General features: G+C 46.0%; 1 protein-coding gene and 1 long non-coding RNA gene across 3 annotated transcripts in view; one reads left to right on the top strand and one right to left on the bottom strand.

Annotated features, from left to right (window-relative positions):
• The window catches only part of LOC132470079 (uncharacterized), a 222202-nt gene that overhangs the window by 37669 nt on the left and 162784 nt on the right, over positions 1 to 21749 (bottom strand). The gene's annotated exons all lie outside the window — the stretch shown is intronic.
• Positions 544 to 21749, top strand: part of plekha6 (pleckstrin homology domain containing, family A member 6) — a 64631-nt gene continuing 43425 nt past the window's right edge. The window contains exons 1-2 of one of the 2 annotated variants that reach the window (XM_060068192.1): positions 544 to 885; positions 13271 to 13398. The gene's annotated coding sequence lies outside the window, so the exon portion shown is untranslated. The remainder of the gene's footprint in view (positions 886 to 13270; positions 13399 to 21749) is intronic. The other variant, XM_060068200.1, reaches the window with a different exon arrangement.

The following is a 21749-nucleotide window of genomic DNA, read 5'->3' as shown; positions in this document are numbered from 1 at the left end:
GTGGAGAGCCCGGAACCCAAGACGCCCCGGCCATGCACCTCCCGTTCTTCACCCTCCACACAAAGGTGGAGGGGGACGGCGTTCGCAGACGCAATTACAGCCAGGTCAATATCTCCCAGCAGTCCTATATATATATATATATATATATATATATATATATATATATATATATATATATATATATATATATAAATATATATATATATATATATATATATATATAGGTGTATACATAGATATGACCATTATACTATACATTTTAAATAATAAGAAAATACATTATCCCTGTTCCTCAGCAGTGGCATAGATATTTTCTCTCAATGTCTCTCTCCCTGTCTCTCTATGACTCTCGCCCTCTCTCTCTCTCCCCCTCTCCCTCATCCCTGCCTGCATGTTTTGCATGCAGCCTGACAGGCGGTGATGAGGTGGTCATGTGACGTTTTAATACCCTGGGTATTTCCACTGGGCATGCTCTCTTGCATCCCTTTCTCCCTCGTACCTCCTCCCTTCTTCACCCCTCCTTCTGTCACTCCCCCCTCTCTCTCTCCCTCTCTCTCTGTCTGATAGCCATTCCTTCCTGTTATTGTCCTGCATCCCCCGAACACCAAGGTGCTCTCTCCTTCCCCTCCCTCGTTCTCCAGGTCTCTCGCCCATCCACTGTCGATTGGTTTGGTGTGTTTTGCATGTGCCAGGAGGTTGAAGAGTCAGCACCTACAGAGTGGAGCTCCCAATGGCGCCAGCATGGCTGAGGATGACGCTGTGACTGCCAAAAGCCTGTCTGTGTTGGGTGGGATGTACGGCACCGCTCCGTAGTCCACCACCTGCCCGGAGACCCAGTGAACCCCTCAGCAGGCATCAGGGAGGAGGCGGTCACCAGGTGCGCTGGTGAGTGCTCTCTCTCTGCTCTGGTGGCTTTTCATGGGTTTGTTGTGGACGTTTATGCCAGGACGGTGTTTCCAAGTTAACGCAGTTATATTGTGATGAACGCACGCAGCTCAAAGCCTGCTCTGCTGTTTCTTTAGTCTGCATTCAATTGTTGATTGGACGTTTCATTGTATTTGATTTGTTTTATTGTTGGTGTGGTCGAGAGGCCTATTTATTGTCATTTTGTTGCACTGCGTAACATATACACGTACAGCACCATATCACTGCAGTGCGAGGCATCATAAGGACAGATCAGCATCCTTATATAGATATTTGCATCTTCAAATGTCATGAAGGAGCCCCTCCCCCTGGGTGTGTCTGAGTCATTTAGCACTAAGCTATTCTAACGCCACATGGCTGAGCTGAGCCAATCCGCGGCCATCCTGCTCCAATCCCCTCACTGATCACACGGCGTGCCGGAGGACGGCTCCCATCACCTCTAAATCTATGCAATCTGTGTGTGTTTGTGTGTGTGTGTGTATGTGTGTGTGATTGTGTATTTGTGTGTGTGTGTTTCTGTGTGAGTGTGTATGTATGTGTGTGCGTGTCTGTGTGTGTTTGTGTGTGTGTGCGTTTCTCTGTGTATACTTGTGTGTGTGTGTGTATGTGTGTGTGTGTGAGTGTATACGTGTGTGTGTGTGTGTGTGTCTGTGTTTGTGTGTGTGTGCGTTGGTCTGTGTATACGTGTGTGTGTGTGTGTGTGTGTGTGTGTGTGTGTGTGTGTGTGTGTGTGTGTGTGTGTGTGTGTGTGTGTGTGTGTGTGTGTGTGTGTGTTGGTCGAGACTCTAACAACACCACACAGCTCATCCATACAGTACGGTTTATATTGTAATGAGAATGAATAGGGATCATAGCGAATCACAGTTCCCAGGTTTATTGAAGTGGCAGTGCATCCAGATGACCCCCCATTAAAATAAAGGAGGTTTAACGGACAGAAAGGCCCTTGATGAGGACAGCCATCTGAACGCTAGCTGAATGCTGCCCCTGTGGATAAGCTACGCACTGGGTTGTGTTGATAAGGACCCTAGCCTCTTTTTGATGCCGCGCTTCACGTCAGGTACTTTGATGTCTGAGTATGCGGGAGCAGCCATGTGCTTGATTACAGCATTAAGCTGGATTTGTAAACCTCAGAGGAACAGTCTCTGTTGTGTGTCCGTTCTCTGCTCGCCGTGTCCTTCCCCTGTGGCGATGGTCTGATTCTGGGTTTCTCTGATACAAACCCCCCCGTCGGGAGAAGAAGCAAGCAATGGTTCGATACTGGAAGATAATTGGGTGTTTGACTAGATACACAGCTTAGTATTCCTTGTTAACAGCAGTATTGTCTCAGAAAGTACAAATGTGTTTACAATTACGAGGTACTTTACAAATATGTTTCTCGTTTAAGAGAAGTCTCAGGTAAAGTAGAAATTAAGTCAGTCTAACGGTAGACCAACATGAAAATGTAAACCAGTCAGTCTAATGGTAGACCAACATAAACCTGTAGACCAGGTGGCAGGTGGTTGTCCCAGGACCCATGATGATGACATCATGGCCCTCCTTCCTGCTTGTATTCTCCTCACAGTCTCAGGTTGGAAACGCTGAACAGCAATATTCTTTGAGCCTGTGAACATGGCATTATCATGCAAGCATATCACTTTCCCTTTCTATGCACCATGCATATCACTTTTCATTTAAGTAATATTAGTCATTAAAAATCGTTGTGAAAAAATAAGTATTTGTTTTATAGTGCCTTTGCAACTTATATATTTCCTAAATATGTTGTGAATAAACATATAACAACTTTATGATTAATATATGTTGAGAATAAAGCAGAGCATCATAATAAATTAATGATAGCCCCTGATTATGGAATGTAATTAAGATTGTGTCAGTGGAATTTGATTAATGTTGAGCGGACCAGATGTATTATGGATGTATGGAGTATTGTGTGTGTGTGTGTGTGTGTGTGTGTGTGTGTGTGTGTGTGTGTGTGTGTGTGTGTGTGTGTGTGTGTGTGTGTGTGTGTGTGTGTGTGTGTGTGTGTGTGTGTGTGTGTGTGTGTGTGTGTGTGTGTGTGTCTTGATGACCGTCTCCTGCCTTTCACCTCACTTTTCCTAATAGGAACTCTATGCTAATGGTATTACTTGATATTGTCTGAACACAAGTCTGGATGGAATTCATGAAGAGCATTAACACACACACACATCGAACAGTCACACAAACACACACACACACACACACACACACACACACACACACACACACACACACACACACACACACACACACACACACACACACACACACACACACAAGTACATGTCCTCATCTCGCTTATGGCCTCAATGCGGAGCGGATTAGAAAGGTTAAGTAAATCCTCTAGTATCCTGGCTCCCCTTCCACACTCACCTTTTCTCTTGGGGGCCCCTCCCCCACCTCCCTCCGTAGCCATGACAACAGCCGTAAGCTCTGCCGTTGGGCCAGCCCCCTTCACCATGGCAGCCGGAGGGACCAGGGGACAAAGGGGAGCGCAGCAGCGGCCTGCAGAGCAGCTTATTAGCTGGAAGAGAGGGAACCAGCCAAATATTATGACAGCATGAACTAGGGAAACAGTAATGAGCTGTAGATAGCTAGATAGACAGAGAGAGAGATAGACAGCGAATAGACATGGTAGATAGACTGACAGAGAGAGACAGACAATACAGACAGACAGATGGATAGATAGATTCTGTAGTGTATGTGTGTTTGTGTATGTATGAGTGTGTGTGTGTGTGTGTGTGTGTGTGTGTGTGTGTGTGTGTGTGTGTGTGTGTGTGTGTGTGTGTGTGTGTGTGTGTGTGTGTCTGCGGCATATGGTCAACTTTATATATACTGCACATTTCATGCACAAGCCAGACTAAATGCTTCACATAAAGACGTCAAAATATCATCCAATTATAAAATACAATTAAAAAATACAACAGGATTTTAAAGAAAGCATGAAAGACATTTTAATAAAATAACAAGTTGAAGGTGAATTTTACTTTAGCAGAAAGCGAGGGGGAACCTAAACATTTAGATGTAGTCAGGGTTGGATCAAGTCTTTGTGTGCGTGTGTGTGTGTTTGTCTGTGTTTGCGTGCACGTGCGATTGCGTGTGTGTGTGTGTGTGCCTGTGTGTTTGTGTGTGCATGTTTGTAGGTGTGTGTGTGTGTGTGTGTGTGTGTTGACGTGTCTGCGTGTGGCGTGTGCGTGCGTGTGCTTGTCTGTCCGTGTGTGTGCATGCGTCGTGAGCCAAATAGCCAGGTGGGCTTCAGGTCCCCTTGTGTCCCCTTCAGACCGCAGCTCTTTGTTCCGTCATGCTCGGCCTTCCCTCCACACTCTGGCACGAGGTGCATAATGGTGGAGCTGAGTGGAGCTGAGGCTGGACTGACTGGTGGCGTTGGCCCCCTGCAAGGCTCTGATCACACCATGTAACGCCCTGCCAGCCAATCAAATCCTCTTTAGCCCCCTTCTGGCTTTTATTGGTTTATTGGTTTATTGGCTTTGAACAGTTTGAAGCAACATTTTAACTTGTACATAACACTTCAAAATATATAAACTCAAACACGTCAACTCAAACATATAAACTCAAATGTATAAACTCAAATATATAAGCTTAAACATGTAACTCAAATATATAAACTCAAATATATAAACTATAAAGTGTGTTTACCGTTGGTTGTGCAAGGTTTAACTGATACAAGCTGTACAATATTGCAGGATCGGAATATATCAATACAAGGTTGAGCCGAACAGTGTATGTGTGTGTGTGTGTGTGTGTGTGTGTCTGTCTGTCCGTGTGTGTGTGTTTCTGTGGGGGGATTTGAGCCTTTGTGTGGTATGTATGTGTGTGCTTGCATAGCTCATTATGATGAGCTATGCCTTTTGACAGTAGCCTCATTAATATGGAAGCCAATCTGTCGTGATACAGCAGGGGCTCACACATGAGGCAGGAGGCTAGCAGAGCAGCCACTATGTGTGTGTGTGTGTGTGTGTGTGTGTGTGTGTGTGTGTGTGTGTGTGTGTGTGTGTGTGTGTGTGTGTGTGTGTGTGTGTGTGTACACGTGGGTGCGTGTGTGTGTGTGTGTGTCCATGTGTGTTTGTGTGCTTTGGGGGGGAGGCCATTTCTAATGACCTCAGATCATTGTGTCTATTTATAGGAGCAGTGAGAGCCTAACATCATGGACCAGATGTATCAGTCCAACAATTAACCGAATTTAAATCAAATGACTCTGACAATAACTCAATGCCAGTAAATAGTCAAGTAGCAGTGTGAAGGCTTTGTCAATGCCTTCTGTTACGGGGACACCCTCTCTGTACACTAGCCATCCACAGCTGTCCAATACTAGGGCCATGGGAGCCATTTTGGTCATGGTTTTCTATTAATGTTTAACGGCTGACATCGTTCCAATATGTCTCAGGTTTGAGTCATAGTTGGAACAGTGGACATTAGTTCTTAGCAATGGACATTGCCAACATGTTATCCTGATTGGTGACCAGCATGTTATTCTGATTAGTAACCATCATGTTATCGTGGTAACCAGCATGTTATCCTGAATGGTAACAGCATGTTATCCTGAATGGTAGCCAGCATGTTATCCTGAAGGGTAACAGCATGTTATCCTGAATGGTAGCCAGCATGTTATTCTGAATGGTTACAGCATGTTATCCTGAAAGGTAACAGCATGTTATTCTGAATGGTAACAGCATGTTATCCTGAATGGTAACAGCATGTTATCCTGAATGGTAACAGCACGTTATCCTGAATGGTAACAGCATGTTATCCTGAATGGTAACAGCACGTTATCCTGAAAGGTGACAGCATGTTATCCTGAATGGTATACAGCATTAAAAAAAGCCCAGCCTTCTAGAGAGCAGATAGCAGGCAACAACAGAAATTATTAATCTGAATATCAAACTCAAAAATCCTCGGTTTGGGTCCAGCTTGTGCCCTGTTGGAGAGAAGTCCCTGACCCCGCTTTTAAAACAGCTCAAGGTTCATTCTGGGCCCCCTGTGATGGCCCTTCAGTCCAGGGACAACTTGCAGTGCCCAGGTGTGGCGCTCAAACGCTGAAGCCTCTGGCTGGTTTGCTAAGACCGACAGTGTCTATGTCCAGCTGTAAACCAGCACAGTGGACACACAGAATTGCAACGGTTGGATCTGTTCATTTGGGGGCACTATTGGAGGTAAAGATAGAGCCAGGCCAGTTTGTAGGGGCTAACTTATGTTGGACAAACTGGGATACAGCTACAGGAGCTGCTGAATTCAGGACGGCCAACTCCCCAGTTTGGGAACACGCCTGCATCGCGAGAGAGAGTAAGTAAAAAATACAAGCAACTAGATTTCAAGACCTACATGTAGTTACTCTTTAAAAAAGAATGAATGGACTGGCAAGTCAAATCTTTAGAATATGAGAATGTCTGGCACTCCAAATCCAAAGATGGATGAAACAACATCCATCCAGGTACAATTACATAATTTTTGAAAGCCCTGAGGAGGTTTAAGATATGACTAGGGTGTGCATGAGCAATCTGCTCAACGCGGGACGATAGGAAGCTGCATAATGCTGGGAAGCTGCATGGCGCTAGGAAGCTACACTAGGAGGCTGCGTGACGCTAGGAAGCTACACTAGGAGGCTGCGTGACGCTAGGGCCAAGGGAGCTCAGCTGCATGACGCTAGGAAGCTACACTAGGAAGCTGCATGATGCTTGGAAGCGACATAACGCTAGGTAGCTGCATGGCGCTAGGAAGTTACACTAGGGTGTGAGCAGCATCGTAGCCATCCATCAAAGCCCATCCTGGCAGAGGGCCACACTACTGCGGGGTCGGGCGGGGACAGGAGCTCAGCACTCTGCTGTTGCTGCTGCAGTACACGATTATTGGTCACCACTGTGAGCGCAGTGTCTGAGGCCTTGATCCGCTTCACGGAGCACGCTGGCTGATGGGCTGATGTTATATAACAGAGGAGGGATATGACACAGACACACATAGACACACACACACTTATACACACAAAGACACACACAGACACGCATATAAACACAAATATACACACAAACATTCACACATACAGACACACACACACACACCCACACACCCACACACAGACACACAATATCTCAGTAATTGTAGTTGCCTTCCATCACATTCATTCTGTGTGATGCAACAGCCCATGGGAGTCCATGGTCTCTACCATGGGCCATGGAGTCCCTGATAGAGTCCCACCACGTGTTTACTGGTCATTGGGGAGGACTGGGGAAGTCCAGTGTCCCATGACTTTCCTCAAAAGGCTACAATCCTTCTCTTGCTCACATGTGGCTGCTACTTAACACACAAACTGTATAGTTTTGGCTGGGGAACATGAAAGTGACTTTGTGACCTTTGTGATGAGCCATGAGATTCATAAAGAGTACATCCTATCCAACCAGCAGGCCCACTAGGGACCTGGCCTGGGGGTTGATTTCGGGCAGCCATTGGGAGGACTGATGGTGGCGCATTAGGAAGGAAAACAAGCGAATGAAGCCTAACTTGATACTGGGCGAGTTCTCAAGGCCCATAAGCACACATGAACATAAACACATGTTCACTCATAGTTTAAGGTCATTGAAAATGACATCCCTCCATCAAGCAGGACTATTGACCAAGCAGGACTATTGACCAAGCAGGACTATTGACCAAGCAGGACTATTAAACACAAATGACTAATGACCTATAAGGACTATTATTGAACAGTAGGGACTGTTGACCATCCAGGACTATTAGCCAAGGAGGACGATTGACCTTCCAGGACTATTGACAAAGTAGGACTATTGACCAAGCAGGACTTCTGAAAGCGCAACACAAGACAAAGGGCCACGTAGGTTTCAGGTATACTTAACTACAGACCACTTGTAAACCACACTGGATACAACATAAACCTTTACACTTCACAGACTAAATTGCCATGGTCCATTTAGATTTAAACTGTTTAAAAATGATAAAGGTACTCCTGGGGAAATCATTGAGGAAATCACTGGGATGTTATCCTCATGTTTTAAGGAAGAAATGTACGGAGGCTGCTCCATTGAAACGATGCAGTACATCAGAATATAAGAAATGCAGATGTATTTGCATCACCTTCTACATGCCTGCCTGATATGTTCCCCCCTCGGGTCGGCTTTCCTCTCACCCCGTAATCTGCTGTGATGAACCCATGATGACACCACAGCCTCCCTCACCCTCGCAGAAGCCATGTCACCCTGTCACCCTTCCCACCCTGGAGGCAGGATGCGTGGAGATGAACCACAATACAGAGAGGGTAGTTATGGTTGAAGTTAGTGGTGCATGGACACAACTCAACTAATCACTAAAACAATGAGAGAACAAAGTAGGAAACATTCCAGTGGAGGACAGGAAAGCATGACACATGTTGTATGCAAAATGTAGTATCCATGGTACCAAAGAGGAGTGGTTGTTCGTAAGCTATCAGGGACCTGAGTCCATTCAACTTTTGGCATTAGCTACAACAATAGTTTCTCAAAAAGTTTGGTTGTTGACCCTTCATGTCTTTTTAAGTAATTATGCAATGGTCTGCGTTACACATACCACCTAAACTCACTGTTCTAAAGGGTAATGGCAAGTGACACAAGTGACTCCACTGGCTGAAAAATACCGTGTGTGCGTGCATGCGGGTGTCTGTGTGTGTGTGTGTGTGTGTGTGTGCATATGTTGTCTTGTCTCTAGTCAAGACATGGAAAACCAGTTTGGTTAGAGAACTACACCTCCACACCCACATACATAGAGGCAGACATACACATACACGTACATGTACACATAGACATAGACACACACTCCCACGCACAATGGCGGCAGCCAGCAGTAGACTCAGTTGGATGCACTTTTAAAACCAGACACTTGAAGACCCCAAAAGTACGTTTTGATCCGCGGTTGTCAGGCAACCGCTGCAAGGGTAAGAGAATAAGGAAGCACAAAAACAACCCATTCACTTTTCTCTCATTGCTGTTGCTCTCATGTTACATGCATTGGGAAATCACATTCCTGTATTACTCTGATAGAACCTACCAAAGCTGTTATGTTTAAGTGTTTGTGTGATTGTGTGTATGCAATTACAATTAGGGCATTTAGCAGACGCTTTTACCCAAAGCGACTTACATCGGTTAATACACACATTGACACACCGACGACAGAGTCAACCATGCAAGGCGACAGCCAACTCGTCAGGAGCAGTTAGGGTTAAGTGTGTTGCTCAGGGACACAGCTAGGGGGAATGGGGATCGAACTAGCAACCTTTCTGTTACATGACAACTGCTCTACCTCCTGACCTAAGCCGACCCCATGCATGTTTATGAGTTTTATAGGGTATCTGTGAAACAATGTGAGGTATATTTAGTAACATTTAGTAAAGGTTGTTTTTAGTAGCTGTTGCTGATGAGTCCTGGGAGATGACAGACACAGTATATCCTACATGTGATGGACCCTGTGGGGAACAACCACAGCTGAGCTGTATTTCAATGGCTTTGGAATAGGATTTCAGTTATTTTGATGTTAATAACAACACATACCATGTTGTTATGCCAACCCCACCTCCTGATGGTATGATACTGGACTACAAAACGCCTACTGCTGGGGTCAGGAGGTCAGCAGTTAAGGTTCAGCTGTATTATTTGTTATCATGTGAGATCTAACGCTGAAGCCCATCAGGCTGTACACAGCGCTCACGCCTCTGTGTCTGGGGGCAGTTGCTTGGGAGATCCTAACTCGCCCTTTGTCGAACCACTCTCCCAAATACCCTTTTGAGAATGTGTGTGTGTGTGTGTGTGTGTGTGTGCGTGCGTGTGTGTGTGTGTGTGTGTGTGCATTTCTGTGTGTGTATGTGTGTGTGTGTGTCTCTATCTGTCTGTATATTTGTGTGTGTGATTGTATATGTGTGTGTGGGTGTGTATATGTTTGTTGGTGTGTGTGTGTGTGTGTGTGTCTCTCCACTAGGTTGTGCTCATCCTCTAAGGTTTACCCGTCGCTCTCCGAGCAACACGCCCCTCCTCCCACGTGTCCTGGGGCCTCTAGTCTGTACCGCTCACACGGCTCTAAACACAACTCTTCAATTAAAGAAATCATGTAGTGATGTGTTTAAAGTTGGTGACATGAGCTGGTTTGGGTTGTGTATGAACTGTAGGGTGTGGTTTGTGTTGTGTATGAACTAGGACTTTGCGATATATCAATATTTGAAATATTGCAATATTCTTTCGCAAATTTAACAGCAGTTTCGAACCGCGCCTGCCGCATGCTATTCCGTAACTCTGCCTATCTCTCTTCCGCTCTGCCTCTGTCTCACACACACTCTGACCTGGCCCCGCTTCCACTCACGTCAAATTTTAATCCCCTACGGCGCGAAACATGGAGTCTGCCGGCAAATGCGGTGCCGAGGAGCTTGTATGTAAGCAGAAGACTATTGGCTCCATAGTTTGGAAATGGTTTGGGTACAAGGTGTCTGACGAATTAAAGAATCAGCTATTTTGTAGAGAGTGCTTCAAAACTGTCACAACTAATGGGTCGAGTACGACCAACCTCTTCCATCACTTGCAGCAGCCCCAAAAATGCGTGCAGCAACGCAAATTCTTAAACTGTCTCGACATAATTATTATTTTTATTCCGATAAAGGCAGTACAGCAATTATTCCAAAATTATTGCGAACTCCCGGCAACCTAGAATATGTGTCGCTCCATGTCGCGATTCAATTCTGTGTTTCAGATTGATGAGGAACTGGAAGAACCAGCGACGTCGGACGCAGTTATTACGATTCATAATATAACATACACCATTACTTCTGGTTTTCACAAGTGACCGGAGCAGAGACTGAGCAGTGCATGCTGGGAGCCCACCAGGAGGGCTCTGCAGTCCGGCCAGGAGACCCCAGGGCGGGACCAGGGGGGTCGGTTCCACTGGCCTTTAGAGAGGTTCAGAGGGCCAGACTGGGATCCAACATGCTCCACCAGGAAGAAGCAGCGGATGATTTTACATCCAAAGCGATTTCACACGGTTCATACACACATTCACACTCCGATGGCGGAGTCAACCAGGCAAGGCGACAGCCAGCTGGTAAGGACCATTGAGGGTGAGGTTTCTTGCTCAGGGCCACCTCAACACTTTAGGACAGGAAGAGTTTTCCGGTTACAAAAAAACCCGCTCTACCACCTGAGCCAATTCAACCCAAAAACATCAACAATCCCAACCCCAACATTTCCAGGGACTCACTACAGAGGAACAATGAGGAGTGAGGAGGAGGCTGAGCGGTCCTACTGGGCTGGGGGGTCTTGCTGCGATGATTCAGCTGCAGGTTGGGCCTTGGTCCAGACCCAGAGGTCTGAGAGACGTGTTTCTGAGGGAGCTGGAGGCTCGTGATCAGAATCAGAATCAGAATCTCTTTATTGTCATAAGGACAACAACATTTAAATGCTTGTTGTTGGATTTGATTTGTATTATTTTTAATACAAATCTTTGACATTTTAAATGTAATTACTAACTGTACATTCAAAAGTATTTTCGATGCTCGGCCTCGTCTCCTTTTTTCTTTGGTGGAGAACCAGCGCCACATAGTAGCATTGAATATATACTACAGCGTTTTTACAGCTAGATGCGTTTTTGCAATGAATCCGTCTTTACAGAGATATTCCTGAAACTCTGCCAAGGAAAATGGAGGGGAAAAGATTGTTTTTGCCTGTTTGGACAGGGCCTGATTCTGCACCAGTATACGCTGATGATAGGTGATGTTAGGATAAGAGGCCAGGGGGTGGCTGAGCAACGGAGGTGTGGCACGACCCAGTGGCATGAATCATCACCCCCCAGATGTGTGCTCACCTCACACACACACACACACACACACTCACACACACACACACACACACACACACACACACACACACACACACACACACACACACACACACACACACACACACACACACACACACACACACACACACATTCATACACACACGCACACACAAACACACTGACACGCATACACAAACGCACGCACGCACACTCACTTATTGTTGCTGCAGGATATATTGAACACCTGTGTTCTGACTAATCAGGAACACACCTATCATCAAGGCGTCAAACACACACACACGCACACACACACACACACACACACACACACACACACACACACACACACACACACACACACACACACACACACACACACACACACACACACACACACACAAACACACACACACTCAAACGCACCCTGGCCTGGAGCTTTGGCCTGGGGACTGGTGTTTTGGTGTTTGGCACATGACATGCAACTCTCTATAAAGTTCTATAAATTGATTGTGGTAAAATATGGGAAAGGCAGCTTAGATTCTCCTTTCCTCGCTCTCTCTGTCCCTCTCACTGTCGCGAGCGCGCGCGCCAGGCAGAAGCAGACATGGTTTCGGGGAACGCCAGAGAAGAGGGAGACAGGGCCAGATGGAGATAGGAGCAGCATGGAGTGTGTGTGTGTTTGTCTTTGTGTGTGGGTTGGTCTGTGTGTGTGTGTGTGTGTGTGTGTTTGTGTGTGTGTGTGTGTGTGTGTGTGTGTGTGTGTGTGTGTGTGTGTGTGTGTGTGTGTGGGGGGGGGGGGGGGGGGGGGTGGGGGGGTATGTGTGTGGATGTGTTGGTCTGTGTGTGGATCTGTTGGTCTGTGTGTGTGTTCAAGCCCTGGTTGTGTTTTTGAGCATGTATGTTCCAAAGAGGGAGGAGCCCTAGACTGAAATTAAACAGCAGAAACCAGCAAAATGAAGTCAACCCCAAAGTGGGAGGAATGTAATTTCAGGCGTGTGTCTGTGCATGCGTGTTTCTGACTGTGTGTATACATGTATGTGTCTGTGCATGTGTTTGTGTGTATGTGCGTGCATGCGTGCGTGTATGACTGTGCGTGTGTGTGTGTGTGCATGTTTGCGTGCATGCTTTTGTGTGTGTGTGTGAGTGTGTGTGTGTATGTGTGCATGCGTGCGTGTATGTCTGTGCGTGTTTGTGTGCGTGTGTCTGTGAGTGAGTGAGTGTGTGAGTGTGTTTATGCATGCGTGTTTGTATGTGGTGTGTGTGTTTGTGTGCGTGCATCCGCTCGTGTGTGTGTGTGTTTGTGGAGTGGAGTGGAGCAGCAGAAGGACAAAGGTAGGGATGGCGGTATGAGAGTGGAGGGTGTGGAAGAGTGAGGGCGATTGTTTAAAAGAGCTCGGGCTGGTTTCAAATTTCCCCCTCCTTTCCACTTTCCCGCTCCTCTTGCAGACTGACTGACTCTCCCTCTCCCTCCCTCGCCCTCTCTCCCTCTCCCTCTGTGTCTCTCTCTCTCCTCCAGTCTGCCCCCTGCCTTCCAGCCAAGCCCCGGCATGCTGGGAGAGGAGCTATAAGCCACTGGAAAGAGCTTCAGTAAAGGAGGGAAGAGAGAAGAGGAGAGGAGGAGAGGATACAAAGGAGTGAGAGAAGGTGAGCTAACACCTGCCTCGGAGCAGGCAGAGAACAAAGGGTTCTGTTCTGTCTGCTGCTCTGTCGCGTGTTGATCGTGTTAGTGAGATGTCTTGTTGTTGCTGCTGCTCTCTGCTCCGTCAGGATGTTGAATACAGCCCATGGACGGTGGTTAGAGGAACGTACGTGTGTGATATGGCCATGTGACACCTGAGGCACGCTTTGTCAGGAACTATCATCACGTGATTCCTGCAGAATTTGAAGTACACATCTGTGAACAGACTTGGTACTGTTTAAAATACTTAAACAGCTACGATTATGAAAAATGTCAGAAATCATACTTTTAAAATGTGGCTTTGATTTTTGGAAATGTGGAAGCAGGAATGTTTTGAAATTGAAAAAGTCTCACATAGCATCACAGCTCTTCTTTGCTTTAAACCACGACACAAAAGAGGTGTGTGTTTGTGTGCGTCGTTGCAAGCTTTTGCTTTGGCAGGACTTGATTGGTAGCAGACGTGTGTGTCCGTGATTGCGGGATAATTGAAGCGATTAGCTTGGTAGCTAAACCCAGCGACCACTTTGACCACGGTCAGTAAGATGTGATTCTGCTCAGATGATCCCCTTCGCTACCTGATGTTGATTGGTGATTCTGCTTCTACTCACACTTGAATGAAACAACTGAGATGCCACTAATTACTGTTCTCACTTGGGAATGAACAGGCATTATTTGCATCATAGTGGCTTCATTAGCAAGCTAAAGACTCCAGCAAATTAGATTTGATCAGCTGGGAGGAAACTCAGCTGCCGAGACAAGGGTTGACGTGATGCAGCTCTATGTACTTGATCAGATTTAGATCTCTTTAGATCTCACCGTTCAACCAACACGTTTAACGGTGTAGTGCGGCTGTACAGATGTGTTTCTATCGGTTGTACAGTACCTGGCTTTAATGTGACGTGAAGCTGGCGAGAGCGGGCTGGTTCCCCAGTAGCGGGCTGTCTGCAGGCCTTGGCAGGAATGGTCAGGTTGAGCTGGGGAGAGGATCCCATTACAGACCACTCTTGTCCTCTTCACTACAGTAAATCCTGAGTGTGTGTGTTTGTGATTCAGAGTGTTTGTGATTCAGAGTGTTTGTGTGATTCAGAGTGTATGTGTGTGATTCAGAGTGTGTGGGATTCAGAGAGTGTGTGTTTGATTCATAGTGTGTGTTTCTTTGTGTGCATGTCCCTCCTTGGCAGGCAAAACACCTCCAAAGGCCCATTCATTGAAAAACAATTTACAGCATTGTTTTTATTCATTTATCTTTCGTTCTTAAAAGTCACCCGTCCAAAGTTCAATAGAATTGTTTTATTTATCGGGGGGTAGAGGAATAACGTTGACTTCCTCCTCGTGGTCCAGGATGACCGCCGTAACCATGGTAACCTTGCATGGGGGCCACCAAAGACGAGGGGTGCTGTGAGGACAGGGTGCCCGGCAGCACCCCGGGGCCTTTAACTCCACCAGGTCTCCATGGCCTGATAGCACGATAGCGTCAGAGCACGGTCGGCCAGGCAGACCGGGGCAATCCTAGACGGCGGAGATTGAGCGCGGGCCAGTCGGGACTTGCAGGGCGGAGGTGGTTCTGGGAAAGGGGCCGGGGAGAGGGGGGGCTCTGGAACAGAGAGAAGGTGAGGACCCTCTGACAGATGGGACGATGGTGTTTTCCTTAAGCAAGCCTCGTTCCTGCCGTCTCGACCAAGGTGATGGTGGGAGGCTCTGCTCTTTTGCAATCAGATCAAGTAGATGCCCGCTCATCCATCGTATATTTTACAGACGACTTAGCTTTAGGAATCTGTGCTTCCTGATCTGTGGAAACACATGAGTCAGAGGTACAACAACAAAGGCATTGGCACCAAGTTATGCCTTGGCTGAACATGTTAAAGGACAAAACCCTGAAAAGAGAGCGGAGAAACGCTAGTAGCAGTGAGGTGAGGACAGGAGGGCGAGAGAGGAAGGGCGAGTGAATGGAGGCTTTCCAAAATGAATGAAAGAGGAATGCTAGAGCGAGTTCATGCAAAAGGTAGCGCAAGCAGCCAAGTGCAATACACAGGAAGGAGAAGATGAAGGAGTTCCCAGTGCTAAGATTATGGTTAATTTACTCCCCAACAGTTAGCCCATCCTTACATTGTGGGGCTAACTGTTAGCCCATCCTTACATTGTGGGGCTAACTGTTAGCCCATCCTTACATTGTGGGGCTAACTGTTAGCCCATCCTTACATTGTGGGGCTAACTGTTAGCCCATCCTTACATTGTGGGGCTAACTGTTAGCCCATCCTTACATTGTGGGGCTAACTGTTAGCCCATCCTTACATTGTGGGGCTAACTGTTAGCCCATCCTTACATTGTGGTCACTCTTTATCTTAAAGTTAGCTCTGTATTCAAATCAAGAAATCACATAAAACAGTTGTAACTATACATCACTATACATCTCTACAGAGCACTGTACATCACACATCACTATACGTCAGCCTTCACCACTATACATAACTATGCATCACTGTTCACCACTATGCATCACTATACATCACTGTACATCACTATATACAGATATACATCAGTATATACCACTATTCATCATCGAACATCACTATACATCACTATACACCACTATACATCACTATACACCAATATACATCACTACATTTACATCACTATGCCTCACTACACCACTATACATCACTATATATTTACATCACTATACACCACTATACATCACTATACACCACTGTACACCACTGTACACCACTATGCATCACAATACATCACTAAACATCACTATACATCACTGTGCATCACTATACACCAACATACATCCCTAAACACCACTATACATCACTATACATTTACATCACTGTGCATCACTATACATCACTACACCACTATTTCACTACAATTCAGTGGCGGCTGGTGGTTTTTAAAGTGAAGGAGGAAGGACTGCGCCCTTGGTTGCCATTGGCGTGCTTGCACTGTTAGTGGTGTATGGTGACATAAGTATGTGAAACTCAGGGTGTTTCAGGGTGTTTTGGTGAACTACAAAGTAGCAGGGAGTGTTAATTATGTGAATAAAATTGATTCAAATCCACCAGTGGCAGCATTGTACTTTGAAAGCTGGTGGGCAGCATGTATTGGACTACAAGGGCAGAAGAAAAGGATGCAAAGCCAATTAGTCGAATCAGGCCTACTCTTGATTTTTAAAACTATTTTGTTGAATTTTTTTAATGACTGAAGCTATTGGTTGTAATGTGTCTGTTTATTTTCAGCTACATTTTGTTTTTGAAAAATGAAGACACAAGACCAAAAGTGATACCATTAAAAATGCATCATGCTCTGAATAATTCACTAACATTCTTTCCACAATATCAAACAGAATGGTCAGAGTAACAAACAATTAAAAGAACAATGAGAACATTAGTTCAGAACTATTTAGATGGGCTGTAAGCCTAACATTGTTTTTAGGCAGATGTGGATGTTAATGGATGTTTCAGAACGTTACCTCAGTATTTTATTTAGCGAATGCGAAGCAGTTGCCTCTTGATCTGCTGTATGAAGGGTGACAAGTCCTCCTTTAAGTCTTTGTAAACGGCATGCTTCAATGATGTATGCATTGTTTGCTGCTCTCCACAAGCACACTGTGGGGTTGGGCTGCTGCCCCATTTGTGAAGGCTTGCCAAGCAGGGGACATGTCCAGTCCTGAATCTATTTAGTGTCGTCCACTGCTCCGTTGGTAGATTGTTGCCAGGGACCGGTAGGGTGGGGTCTGACACCAGATGTTTATTTGGGACGTCCTTGGACTCCCATTCCTTTTCCCAAACTGATTGGATGGTGAGATCAGCTGGTGGCGGGTTCTGCCAAATTGGTCGTCTAGATGGAAGTTGAGCAGTGGGTGGGTTGAAAATGTCCATGTGAATTGGAAGGTGAGGGGAGTCTTTAGTGTTTTGGAGCATCCTTTGAGTGAGGACTACTCGCCGGATGTGTGGAGGAGCTGCGTCGGCTAGGACAGGGTGCCAGGGGAGTGGTGTTGAGCGGATTGTTCCATTGTTGAGTTCAGTTGGGTGTCCACATGGTGTGAATGGGATGACCTGGACCAAACAGAGGCACAATATTCAGCTGCAGAGAATGCAAGTGCTAGTGCTGAAATACGCAGAGTGGGGGCTGCTGCCCCCCACTCTGAGCCAGCAAGCTTACCGAGGAGATTGTTTCTGGACTTTACCTTAGCTGCTGCCCTTTTGAGGTGTTCTTTGAAGGATAGGGTCCTGTCAAGGGTCACTCCGAGGTAGGTTGGAGTGGGGGCATACTTCAGTTTGGTCCTGCTCAGATAGATGTTGGGTTCTCTTGTGGCTCCTGCATTATGGAGGTGGAACACACTGGAGACCGTTTGTTCGGGGCTTGGTTTTAGGCTCCAGGTTTTGCAGTACTCGGTGAAGTCAAGGAACACTGCCCCGGTCTTCCGTTTTTTCTCGAAGCTGTTTTCAATGTGGGTTGTTAGGGCCAGTACTCGTTATCCTGTGCGGCTGTCCTTGCGGAAGCCTGCCTGATCCACACAGAGAATCTCTTCTACTCCAGGAGATATACGTTGTAGTATAAGGCGTTCTAGGATTTTGAGTGGAAAGCAGAGTAGATAGAGTAGATTGGGCGTTTGCTGGTAGTTTTTTGGTTTGTTTTGGTATAGCAATGACTTTTGCTGTCCGCCATATCCCAAACGGGATATTTTTAAAGGGATTTCAGAATTACGGCGTGTGTAGCTCCACGTTTTCGCCACCATTTCAGACGGCTTGGTAACCCAATGGAGGTGTGTCAAAAAATATGCAGGCTCTGCGCGTTTATTTCGGGACCTTGCCCAACTTTTGGCGGTGGAAACGCCAATATAAGTGGACCGAGCCGCACTTTACCGCAACGAACAGTAGCCTGGTGGAAACAAGGCATACCACTGAGCGGGTTCATTGGTTCTTGTAGCAGAGACTTGAGGGGATAACCCCTCCCTTCCGGCTTCTCCACCACCAGGGCTCCTGCTTATTGGCTCATAGCGCAGCCAGGGCTCCTTCTTATTGGTTCATAGCGCAGCCAGGATTCCAGCCTATTCGTGAATAGACGTTGGCGCGATCCAGATCCGTTAGCTTGTCACACTCACTCAGAGGAGGACTTTCCTCCTCTCTCCCATTGAACCCCATGTTATTCACTAGCCACCAACACTTATGGGGAAATTAATGTGAGTCAATGGAGGCTGAGGGAGGAACGTCCTCCCTGAAATAATTGTCAATAGGCGATAGGGGGTGCTAATGTCCCTTTACCCAGTGAAACTAACTTTACATATACAAAGGCATTAAAGTGGTCATATTTAAGGGCATTCATTCATTACCGTAGTCTGGGCGAACTACATTTTTATTCTCAACAATGTTAAGGTTGATCTTCCTCCCTCTCCTCACTGGAGAAGACATGCGGTACAATATCCTGTGGTAAAGCATGTCCTGTGGGGACGATGTCTCTCTCTACAAAATCAACCAGCCAACCAACATAAACTCGCTTACAGGAAGAGAGCATTTTTGGTCAGCAGACGCCTGCATACGCACACTGGTGTTAATGTTTGCTTTCGTTCATAAAAGGACAAAGCGTCAACATAGTCCTTTTGCCAACAATGGGGTGGGGACTTTTCAGAATAGGAATGCAATCCTAATGTGAACCTTATTTCCCTGCCTACTAGATTCTCAATTTCCAAAAGTAACAGTAATGGTGGATCACATCGATATCTCCCCTATTATGTTCCTTTCTGTTCTATGTTAATGCTATATGGTATGTTTGTGGCCATTGCCATTGTTATCCATTTGCCATAATTTTTCCAGAACTGACAATCATACAGTAAAACATGTCATGCATGTCATACAGTAATACATGTCATACAGTAACACATGTCATACAATAATACATGGCATACATGTCATACATGTCATATAGTCATACAGTAATACATGTCTTACAGCGTAGATGAGCCACCCTGATTCACTCCCCAGATAGCAGTAAGCTATCATGGCTGTGAGCAAACAATGTATGTTTACGACCAAATAATGGCTAACTCTCTCACACAGACGCATGCATGCATACATGTGCATGCATTCACATGCATTATACAACGTATTAATAAATGCATATTTATAATAAAGTTTATTATTAAAGTTCTTATGTTATTCTCACAAAACAGAACCCTGACCAAATAATACATTAGTCCTTACTGACTAAATTAGAAGGTTTGAAGGCCACAGTGTTGGTCTTGGACAGAATCTGTGTGCAGAAACAGGGCAGGAGAACATATAGTAGTGGTAGTAGTAGTAGTAGTAGTAGTAGGAGCACTAGTATTAGTAGTGGTAGAAGTAGTGAAAGTGGAAGTAGTAGCAGTAGCAGTAGTAGTAGTAGTAGTAGTAGCAGTAGTAGTAGTAGTAACAGGTTTGGCATGAACAACACACGCAAACACACCAAGTAACACACACACACACACACACACACACACACACACACACACACACACACACACACACACGCACACACACACACACACACACACACACACACACACACACACACACACACATAATGAGGGTGTTTGTATGACAAGAATGGACAAATGGTCCACAGTGTTACATAATATCCAGTAGCCAATCAACGCTGGACCACACGTACCCTGTGACATAGCGTCTGTATCTGTATCTATGTGTGTGTGTGTGTGTGTGTGTGTGTGTGTGTGTGTGTGTGTGTGTGTGTGTGTGTGTGTGTGGCAGTGGGTGTGTTTTTGTGTGTGTATCCGGTGAAGGGAAGAAAGATAACAAATGAATGAGGAGGGAACTCTGGAAGCGTGGTGCGGAGGCTGGCATCCAGAGGGACAGAGAGAGAGGTCTCTCTCAATCCAGGGTTTAAATTCAACCAGCTGTGCCATTTCCAATGCATTCCACATGTGTGCGACTGCCCCCCATCCTACCCTCCACCAGCCCCACCCCCACAATCCCCTCTCTCTTCTGGTGAAAAAGGCAAAAAGGGGAAAGAAAATAACTCCTGAAAAGGACTGATGGTTGGAGCCTCTGCCTCCATGTTAGAGTTTCTCCTGGCCCCAGCTCCTGGTCCCAGATAAGGCCTGGGGGGGCAGTCTACAATTAGCCACTGAGGGGGGAGTGGCTCTCACAAAGAATAGGAAACATTCATTTTCCAAGAACTGTTTGAGTTGTCGATTGGTGGAACCCAGCCAGCCCCTAGCCTCCTCTTGGCCAGGAGAGCACTCTGCCTCCATGACGTCCTGCAATGCTACTGTTGAACTCTGCTAGGAGTTTCTCTTCTGCTGCTTCCCCTACTCCTGCTTTTGTTTCCTGCTAGCGCCATCTTTGCTGTAGTGTAGCCAACGTTTGAATTGTACAATGTGTTTGTTCAAGCAGAAGAACTAAGTCATACTAAGTAGCCAATCGGTTGGCTGATTGGCTGATCAGCTATTTCATCATGTGACCTGCATCATGTAAGCATGATCCTATCAGGTTCCTCACTGATGGAACAGTGAGGAACCCTTTTTTCATAAGCATGGCATTACATTGATAAATCAGTGCCTCAGATGTCTGTCAACATCTGTTCGTGTCTATTGATTTTCTATGCACTGCTATAAAGTGCAGTGCAGTCTACTATATGGATTTTTATACATTATTAGTCCGAAGCCCAAAGCACAAGGCCATGTTGTGACAGACGCAAAATAGAACTGTTTTCCCATCCGAAGGAGAGTTGAGAGCTATTATGAACTCCTTAGTTTAAAAGAGGATCTGTGGGGTTGTGTGCAAGCCTACTCCATGCATCCTCTGCCCTGCACAGAGTGTCTGCTGTAACATTACATCAGCTCCCAGCGATCTGTCCACGATGTTGACTCTCAGCGGCCCACTAGTCAACAGAGGTCTACGGCCAGGGAAGCTAGGACACCGCAGAGCACAGAGGAGGCCAAAGGCATTCCTCGAAGAAACAGAACAGATTGCAGCTTGTATTAAGGAGTGGTGTTGGGTGTTGAGAAAGAGATTTCTCAACACCCAAGGAGGTTTGGCAAGGGAACAGCAGCAGTAGTAACAACTCATCTAAACCTGAGCGTTTAAAGCATAGACACACAAACACAACATTGACACACACACACACACACACACAGAACATGGACACACACAGAGAGAACATGGACACACACAGAGAGAACATGGACACAAACAGAACATGGGACAATGGGATGCTGTTACTGCTGGGGTCATCACAGTGTTCAGAAGAGCTTTATTGTGTGATCCACTCAACAGTATAAATTGTAAAGTGTTCTATTGCAGGGAGACATTTGAAA

This window comes from Gadus macrocephalus, chromosome 13, assembly GCF_031168955.1.
Source record: "Gadus macrocephalus chromosome 13, ASM3116895v1".
In the NCBI taxonomy this organism is placed as follows: domain Eukaryota; kingdom Metazoa; phylum Chordata; class Actinopteri; order Gadiformes; family Gadidae; genus Gadus; species Gadus macrocephalus.
This window is presented reverse-complemented; position numbering and strand designations above follow the sequence as displayed.